Source organism: Sander vitreus, chromosome 17, assembly GCF_031162955.1.
Source record: "Sander vitreus isolate 19-12246 chromosome 17, sanVit1, whole genome shotgun sequence".
Classification (NCBI taxonomy): domain Eukaryota; kingdom Metazoa; phylum Chordata; class Actinopteri; order Perciformes; family Percidae; genus Sander; species Sander vitreus.
The window spans coordinates 31,505,879-31,516,469 of NC_135871.1; positions in this window are offsets into that span (position 1 = coordinate 31,505,879).

A 10,591-nucleotide genomic window follows, 5' to 3' on the forward strand; every position below is an offset into this window, starting at 1 on the left:
GAGGAGGTGGAGATTGAAAACGATATGATCCAGCAGGTCAGCAAAGGCTCACTCGTCTTGTGTAGTTCTATACAGACTGGTGGTAGAATGAATAATATTCTTTGGGTCCTGATTGGTTCAAGGCTGCTATGACACGCCACCATCTCTCCTGCCGTATGCCTGAAGCAACATGTTTAAATAATAATAAATAAAAAAGACAGTATAGTATGACGAAAAAAGACATGGTATAGTATGTCGAAAAAAGTGATAAAAGTCATAGTATTGTAAGTTGAAACAAGTAAAAAAAATGTCACGGTAAAGTATGTCGAAGAAAAGTCAAGATCGAAAATGACGTACTACACTAAGACTTTTTTCTGACTTTTTTCGACATACTATACTATGACTATTTTAAAAAACATTTTGTCATACTACACTATTACTTTTTCCGACAAAACACAGGACTTTCACCCAGGAGAGCCGGGACCAGCGTGCGGCATTCATCAACCGTTTTTTAATTTCTTTAAGCCTTCCCCAATGTTCTTTTCCTAAACCCAACCGTTTGTTTTCCTAAGCGTGTGACGTTGGTCACCGTCGTGTTTTTGTCGTTTTGTCGTCTCCAGAGGATGATTCCTAAGGACTCTGACGTTTCCTCTGACACCGCCCATCTGGACATTTTTACGCGAAAAAACAAAACAAATCTAGGAGTCTGATTTCCACAGAACTGACAAACATTCCTGCTCCCCAGAGGATGAACCTTCATGTTGTATGCACTATGTTTGGCAGTTTTCCTCTAGCGCTACTCAACTTTACACACAAGATATTGGAGCTTTTGACACTACAATATCTACAACAACAGTTTACTTAACACATTGTTTTGCCTTCTACATACTTGTTACCTGAAGTTTTCGTTATATCTATGTATTTGTATATGTTTTGTACCATGAGTTTACCTGGTGATCACATTGTGTAATAAACTAATCCAAGTCAGGACAACTGAGGGTCATCAAGTTCTTCTTTTATTCATCCAAAGACTTTTTAAAACATTTTCCGACATAATATACTAAGACTTTTTATGACTTTTCGACATACTACACTGACTTTTTTTGGACATACTTTACTATGACTTTTTATGACTTTTTGGACATAATATACTATGACTTTTTATGACTTTTTGGACATATTATACTATGACTTTTTGGACATACTAGACTATGACTTTTTATGACAAATTGGACATAGTATACTGACTTTTTCGACGTACTATACTATGACTTTTCATGACTTTTTTTGACATACTATACTATGACTTTTTATGACGTTTTGGACATACTGTACTATGACGTTTTATGACTTTTTTGACTTTGTTTTGACATACTATACTATGACTTTTTTATGATATTTTTGGACATACTATACTATGACTTTTTATGACTTTTTTTGACATACTATATTATGAATTTTTATGACTTTTTGGACATACTATACTATGACTTTTTATGACTTTTTGGACATACTATACTATGACTTTTTATGACTTTTTTTGACATGCTATACTATGACTTTTTATGACTTTTTGGACATATTATACTATGACTTTTTATGACTTTTTTGGACATACTATACTATGACTTTTTATGACTTTTTTGACATACTATACTGACTTTTTTGACATACTATACTATGACTTTTTATGCCTTTTTGGACATACTATACTATGACTTTTTATGACTTTTTGGACATATTATACTGACTTTTTCCACATACTATACTATGACTTTTAATGACTTTTTTGGACATACTATACTATGACTTTTTATGACTTTTTATGCCTTTTTGGACATACTATACTATGACTTTTTATGACTTTTTTGGACATACTATACTATGTCTTTTTATGACTTTTTTGACTTTTTTTTGACATACTATACTATGACTTTTTATGACTTTTTGGACATACAATATTATGACTTTCTATGACTTTTTTTGACATACTATACTATGACTTTTTATGACTTTCTATGACTTTTTTTGACATACTATACTATGACTTTTTATGCCTTTTTGGACATACTATACTATGACTTTTTATGACTTTTATTGACTTTTTTTGACATACTATACTATGACTTTTTATGCCTTTTTGGACATACTATACTATGACTTTTTATGACTTTTTTTGGACATACTATACTATGACTTTTTATGACTTTTTTGGACATACTATACTATGACTTTTTTATGACTTTTTTTTTGACTATACTATGACTATGACTTTTTTATGACTTTTTTTGGACATACTGTACTATGACTTTTTTATGACTTTGTTTGACATACTATACTATGACTTTTTATGACTTTTTTGGACATACTATACTATGACTTTTTATGACTTTTTTTGCTTTTTTTTGACATACTATACTATGACTTTTTATGACTTTTTTTTTGACTTTTTTGACATACTATACTATGACTTTTTATGACTTTTTTGGACATACTATACTATGACTTTTTTGTGACTTTTTTTTGACATACTATACTATGACTTTTTTATGACTTTTTATGGACATACTATACTATGATTTTTTATGACCTTTTTTTTGACTTTTTTTGACATGCTATACTATGACTTTTTTGTGACTTTTTTTTTCTTTTTTTTGACATACTATACTATGACTTTTTTATGACTTTTTTTTGACTTTTTTGACATACTATACTATGACTTTTTTATGACTTTTTTGGACATACTATACTATGACTTTTTATGACCTTTTTTTGACTTTTTTTTGACATACTATACTATGACTTTTTAGGACTTTTTTGGACATACTATACTATGACTTTTTATAACTTCTTTGGACATACTATACTATGACTTTTTATGACTTTTTTTTTGACTTTTTTTTGACATACTATACTATGACTTTTTATGACTTTTTGGACATACTATACTATGACTTTTTATGACTTTTTTGGACATACTATACTATGACTTTTTTTGCTGACATACTATACTATGACTTTTTTTATGACTTTTTTGACATACTATACTATGACTTTTTATGACTTTTTTGGACATACTATACTATGACTTTTTTATGACTTTTTTGACATACTATACTATGACTTTTTTGACATACTATACTATGACTTTTTATGACTTTTTTTTGACATACTATACTATGACTTTTTTATGACTTTTTTGGACATACTATACTATGACTTTTTTATGACTTTTTTTGGACATACTATACTATGACATTTTTATGACTTTTTATGCCTTTTTTGGACATACTATACTATGACTTTTTTATGACTTTTTTTGGACATACTATACTATGACTTTTTTATGACTTTTTTTGGACATACTATACTATGACTTTTTATGACTTTTTGGACTTACTATACTATGACTTTTTATGACTTTTTTTGATATACTATACTATGACTTTTTATGACTTTTTGGACATATTATACTACGACTTTTTATGACCTTTTTTGACTTTTTTTGACATACTATACTATGACTTTTTATGACTTTTTGGACATACTATACTATGACTTTCTATGACATACTATACTATGACTTTTTATGACTTTTTTTGGACATACTATACTATGACTTTTTTATGACTTTTTTTTGACTTTTTTTGACATACTATACTATGAATTTTTATGACTTTTTCGACATACTATACTATGACTTTTCATGACTTTTTTGACTTTTCTTGACATACTATACTATGACTTTTTACTGCATTTTTGACTTTTTTTGACATACTATACTATGAATTTTTATGACTTTTTGGACATACTATACTATGACATTTAATGACTTTTTATGCCTTTTGGACATACTATACTATGACTTTTTATGACTTTTTAGACATACTATACTATGAATTTATGACTTTTTTTGACATACTATACAATGACTTTTTGGACATTCTGTACTATGACTTTTTATGACTTTTTGGACATATTATACTGACTTTTTCCACATACTATACTATGACTTTTCATGACTTTTTTGGACATACTATACTATGACTTTTTATGTGCCTTTTTGGACATACTATACTATGACTTTTTATGACTTTTTTTGACATACTATACTATGACTTTTCATGACTTTTTGGACATATTATACTGACTTTTTCGACATACTATACTATGACTTTTCATGACTTTTTTTGGACATACTATACTATGACTTTTTATGACTTTTTTGGACATACTATACTATGACTTTTTATGACTTTTTGGACATACTATACTATGACTTTTTATGACTTTTTTGACATACTATACTATGACTTTTTATGACTTTTTTGGACATACTATACTATGACTTTTTATGACTTTTTTTGTGACATACTATACTATGACTTTTTATGACTTTTTTGGACATACTATACTATGACTTTTTATGACCTTTTTTTGATTTTTTTTGACATACTATACTATGACTTTTTTATGACTTTTTTATTTGACTTTTTTTGGACATACTATACTATGACTTTTTATGACTTTTTTTGACATACTATACTATGACTTTTTATGACTTTTTGGACTTACTATACTATGACTTTTTATGACTTTTTTGGACATACTGTACTACTGACTTTTTTCGACATACTATACTATGACTTTTTCATGACTTTTTTTGACTTTTTTGACATACTATACTATGACTTTTTTTATGACTTTTTTGACATACTATACTATGACTTTTTATGACTTTTTTTGACTTTTTTTGACATACTATACTATGACTTTTTATGACTTTTTTTGACATACTATACTATGACTTTTTATGACTTTTTATGACTTTTTTTGGACATACTATACTATGACTTTTTATGACTTTTTTTTGGACATACTATACTATGACTTTTTTATGACTTTTTTTGACTTTTTGACATACTATACTATGACTTTTTATAACTTTTTGGACATACTATACTATGACTTTTTTATGACTTTTTTTGGACATACTATACTATGACTTTTTATGACTTTTTTTGGACATACTATACTATGACTTTTTATGACTTTTTTATGCCTTTTTTGACATACTATACTATGACTTTTTTATGACTTTTTTTTGACATACTATACTATGACTTTTTATGACTTTTTTTGGACATACTATACTGACTTTTTTACTTTTTTCGACATACTATACTATGACTTTTTTATGACTTTTTTTGGACATACTATACTATGACTTTTTTATGACTTTTTTGGACATACTATACTATGACTTTTTATGACTTTTTTTGGACATACTATACTATGACTTTTTATGACTTTTTTATGCCTTTTTTGACATACTATACTATGACTTTTTATGACTTTTTTTGGACATACTATACTATGACTTTTTATGACTTTGACATACTATACTATGACTTTTTATAACTTTTTGAACATACTATACCATGACTTTTTATGATATTTTGGACATACTATACTATGACTTTTTATGACTTTTTGGACATACTATACTATGACTTTTTATGACCTTTTTTTGAGTTTTTTTGACATACTATACTATGACTTTTTATGATTTTTATTTGACTTTTTTTGACATACTATACTATGCCTTTTTATGGCATTTTTGACTTTTTTGACATACTATACTATGACTTTTTATGACTATTTGGATATATTATACTATGACTTTTTATGATATTTTGGACATAGTATACTGACTTTTTCGACATACTATACTATGACTTTTTCATGACTTTTTTTTCTTTTTTTGACGTACTATACTATGACTTTTTATGACTTTTTTTGACTTTTTTTGACTTTTTTTGAAATACTATACTATGACTTTTTATGGCTTTTTGGACATACTATACTATGACTTTGGTTGACCTTTCTTTGACATACTATACTATGACTTTTTATGACTTTTTTGGACATACTATACTATGACTTTTTTTGGACATACTATACTATGACTTTTTATGACTTTTTTTGGACATACTATACTATGACTTTTTTATGACTTTTTTTTGGACATACTATACTATGACTTTTTTATGATTTTTTCGACATGCTATACTAAGACTTTTTTATGACTTTTTTTGACATACTATACTATGACTTTTTTATGACTTTTTTTGACATACTATACTGACTTTTTTATGACTTTTTTGGACATACTATACTATGACTTTTTTATGACTTTTTTTGGACATACTATACTATGACTTTTTTATGACTTTTTTTTTGACATACTATACTATGACTTTTTATGACTTTTTTTTGGACATACTATACTATGACTTTTTTATGACTTTTTTTTGACATACTATACTATGACTTTTTATGACTTTTTTGGACATACTATACTATGACTTTTTTATGACTTTTTTGGACATACTATACTATGACTTTTTTTTGACATACTATACTATGACTTTTTATGACTTTTTTTGACATATTATACTATGACTTTTTATGACTTTTTTGACATACTATACTATAACTTTTTTATGACTTTTTTGACATACTATACTATGACTTTTTTGCTTTTTGACATACTATACTATGACTTTTTCATGACTTTTTTTCGACATACTATACTATGACTTTTTTTGACTTTTTTTGACATACTGTACTATGACTTTTTTTGACATACTATACTATGACTTTTTATGACTTTTTGGACATACTATACTATGACTTTTTATGCCTTTTTGGACATACTATACTATGACTTTTTTTGACATACTATACTATGACTTTTTATGACTTTTTTGGACATACTATACTATGACTTTTTATGACTTTTTGGACATACTATACTATAACTTTTTTGGACTTTATTTAACATACTATACTATGACTTTTTATGACTTTTTGGACATACTGTACTATGACTTTTTATGAATTTTTGGACATACTATACTATGACTTTTTATGACTTTTTTTGACGTACTATACTATGACTTTTCATGACTTTTTTTGACATACTATACTATGACTTTTTATGACTTTTTTTGACATACTATACTATGACTTTTTATGACTTTTTGGACATACTGTACTATGACTTTTTATGACTTTTTGGACATACTATACTATGACTTTTTATGACTTTTTGAACATACTATACTATGACTTTTTATGACTTTTTGGACATAGTATACTGACTTTTTGGACATACTATACTATGACTTTTTATGACTTTTTGGACATAGTATACTATGACTTTATTTTGACATACTATACTATGACTTTTCATGACTTTTTTGGACATTCTATATTATGACTTTTTATGACTTTATTTTGACTTTTTTGACGTACTATACTATGACTTTTTATGACTTTATTTTGACTTTTTTGACATACTATACTATGACTTTTTATGACTTTATTTTGACTTTTTTTGATATACTATACTGTGACCTTTTTCATGACAAATTGCAACACAACAAATAAGTGAATTAAACCATAAACAACAAAAGTTGTCATTGTAATCTGGCATAGTAGGTATACTATACTATGACTTTTTTGGACATACTATACTATGACTTTTTATGACTTCTGTTGACATACTATACTATGACTTTTTGGACATACTATACTATAACTTTTTTGGACTTCATTTGACATACTATACTATGACTTTTTATGACTTTTTGGACATACTATACTGACTTTTTGGACATACTATACTATGACTTTTTATGACTTTTTTTGACATATTATACTATGACTTTTTATGACTTTTTGGACCTTCTATATAATGACTTTTTATGACTTTTTGGGACATACTATACTATGACTTTTCATGATATTTTGGACATAGTATACTGACTTTTTGGACATACTATACTATGACTTTTTATGACTTTTTTTGACATATTATACTATGACTTTTTATGACTTTTTTTGACATACTATACTATGACTATGACTTTTTGGACATACTATACTATGACTTTTTATGACTTTTTTTGACATACTATACTATGAGTTTTTATGACTTTTTTTGACATATTATACTATGACTTTTTATGACTTTTTTTGACATACTATACTATGACTTTTTGGACATAGTGTACTATGACTTTTTTTGACATACTATACTATGACTTTTTTATGACTTTTTTTGGACATACTATACTATGACTTTTTATGACTTTTTTTGGACATACTATACTATGACTTTTTATGACTTTTTTTTGGACATACTATACTATGACTTTTTGTGACATACTATACTATGACTTTTTATGACTTTATTTTGACTTTTTTGACATACTATACTATGACTTTTTATGACTTTATTTTGACTTTTTTTGACATACTATACTATGACTTTTTTCATGACAAATTGCAACACAACAAATAAGTGAATTAAACCATAAAAAACTAAAGTTGTCATTGTAATCTGGCATAGTAGGTATACTATACTATGACTTTTTTTGACATACTATACTATGACTTTTTATGACTTTTGTTGACATACTATACTATGACTTTTTTTTAACTTTTTTTGACATACTATACTATGACTTTTTGACATACTATACTAGGACCTTTTCTGACTTTTTTTGGAAATACTACACTGACTTTTTATGACTTTTCTTGCCTTTTTTTGACATACTATACTATGACTTTTTATGACTTTTAGTGGTGTAGTATGTCGAAAAAAGTCAGAAAAAAGTCAGTGTAGTACGTCATTTTCGATCTTGACTTTTCTTCGACACACTTTACCGTGACATTTTTTTACTTGTTTCAACTTACAATACTATGACTTTTATCACTTTTTTCGACATACTATACCATGTCTTTTTTCGTCATACTATACTGTCTTTTTTATTTATTATTATTTAAACATGTTGCTTCAGGCATACGGCAGGAGAGATGGTGGCGTGTCATAGCAGCCTTGAACCAATCAGGACCCAAAGAATATTATTCATTCTACCACCAGTCTGTATAGAACTACACAAGACGAGTGAGCCTTTGCTGACCTGCTGGATCATATCGTTTTCAATCTCCACCTCCTCTGTGAAGACCCTCTCTGCTTCTGCTGTTTCCATGACCCTACTGTTTCTACGTCCTTCTTCCATATCTGAGACAGGTGGCTAACGGCAGTGAAGTGAACACACTTTTTAAATGGTTTTAATAGAGGTATTACATCATGGCTTCAACATTGTTCTTACACCTTATATCACGGTAGACACAACTGTATTTTCTGTATGTATTTCTGTGGGTGTACTTTCTTCTCTTTTTTTCTATTTTGACTTTTAAAAACAAAAGCATCTTGTGGACAGGTGTTGGTGTTTCCCTACAAACATTAAACACAGGGCATCATGCTGGATAACTGCTCTTCCCTACTATGCCAGATTACAATGACAACTTTTGAAAAAGGTCATAAAAATACTTTGGAAATACTATTCTATGCCTTTTTCATGACTTTTCTCTACATACTATACTATGACTTTGACTATGACAGGACAGGCCATGGTGAACAAAGCATAGTGGAAACAGTGTGTCACTTCCCTTCAAATCCCCTTCTCACCCACAAAACACGGACCCATACACGCTGACAAACACCCCCCAGTAAGGGAACACAACATTCAAAAGACAAAAGTAAAAAAGATAGATAGATTAAAAGAGATACAGGAAGAGAGGAGGGGGGGGGAGGCAGCTGGCGTCAAGTGGAGCAGTCCAGAAGGAGCTCAGTCCTCCAAGTCAGGAGACAAGCTGAGGGAGTCTAGGAAAAGGTTCCATGTCCCTAGAAATGTGACTTTCTTTCATAAAAAGTCATAGTATAGTGTGTCGAAAAAAGTCAGAGTAAAAAATGTCATACTTTGATTACTCTTAAATGATTCACCAACTTGGAGGCATGCTCAGGTTCTAACACCCATCGGCGAAGCAATCAGTGCAGGAGTTGAGCGTGTAAAGCGTCCACGACCGTCCACGACCGTCTCTGTTGGTCGACCTCCAACAGCAGCTGAAGACCCGAAAAACAACCGATGATTCCAGGAACATCCCGAGAAGTCTCCAGACGCATCAGCAGATGTACAACAGCACTTCATGGCAGCGGTGTCGTCTACGTGATACGCAGTATACCCACTAAGAAAGCTCCAGGATTTCCATATACCCTCTTCAAAATGCCCAATGACACACAGCAACATACGTTCCATTATATCTGTGATATATTTTGAATGGTCATCTGTGTTTTCCTTCTTCACATAAAGGGATTTCCACCATAAATTGGTGCATAAAAGAGTATCAGAATACAGGAAATGGAGTCGTTGATGCTCAAAACTTCCCTTAGGGAGGACACCCAGAGCCTCCACTATGATATGCCCCCCCCCCCAAAGGCAGAACCAAGGGGGTCAGCGAGCATCCGGAAAGCGGACCTCCTATTGGGAGATTTTGATGCTACCAAGCCATCACCTCCCGTTAGCATCCCGTTAGCATCCCATTGACTGCCATTCATTCTGACGTCACTTTGACAGAGAATAACTTTACATCTGAAGCGTTTAAAGACTCTATTTGTCCGTTGTTTATTTCTAAAGAGACACAACAATGTATAAAAGGCTCCATTACCTTGTAGCTCACGTTATGGCTCCGTAGCAGA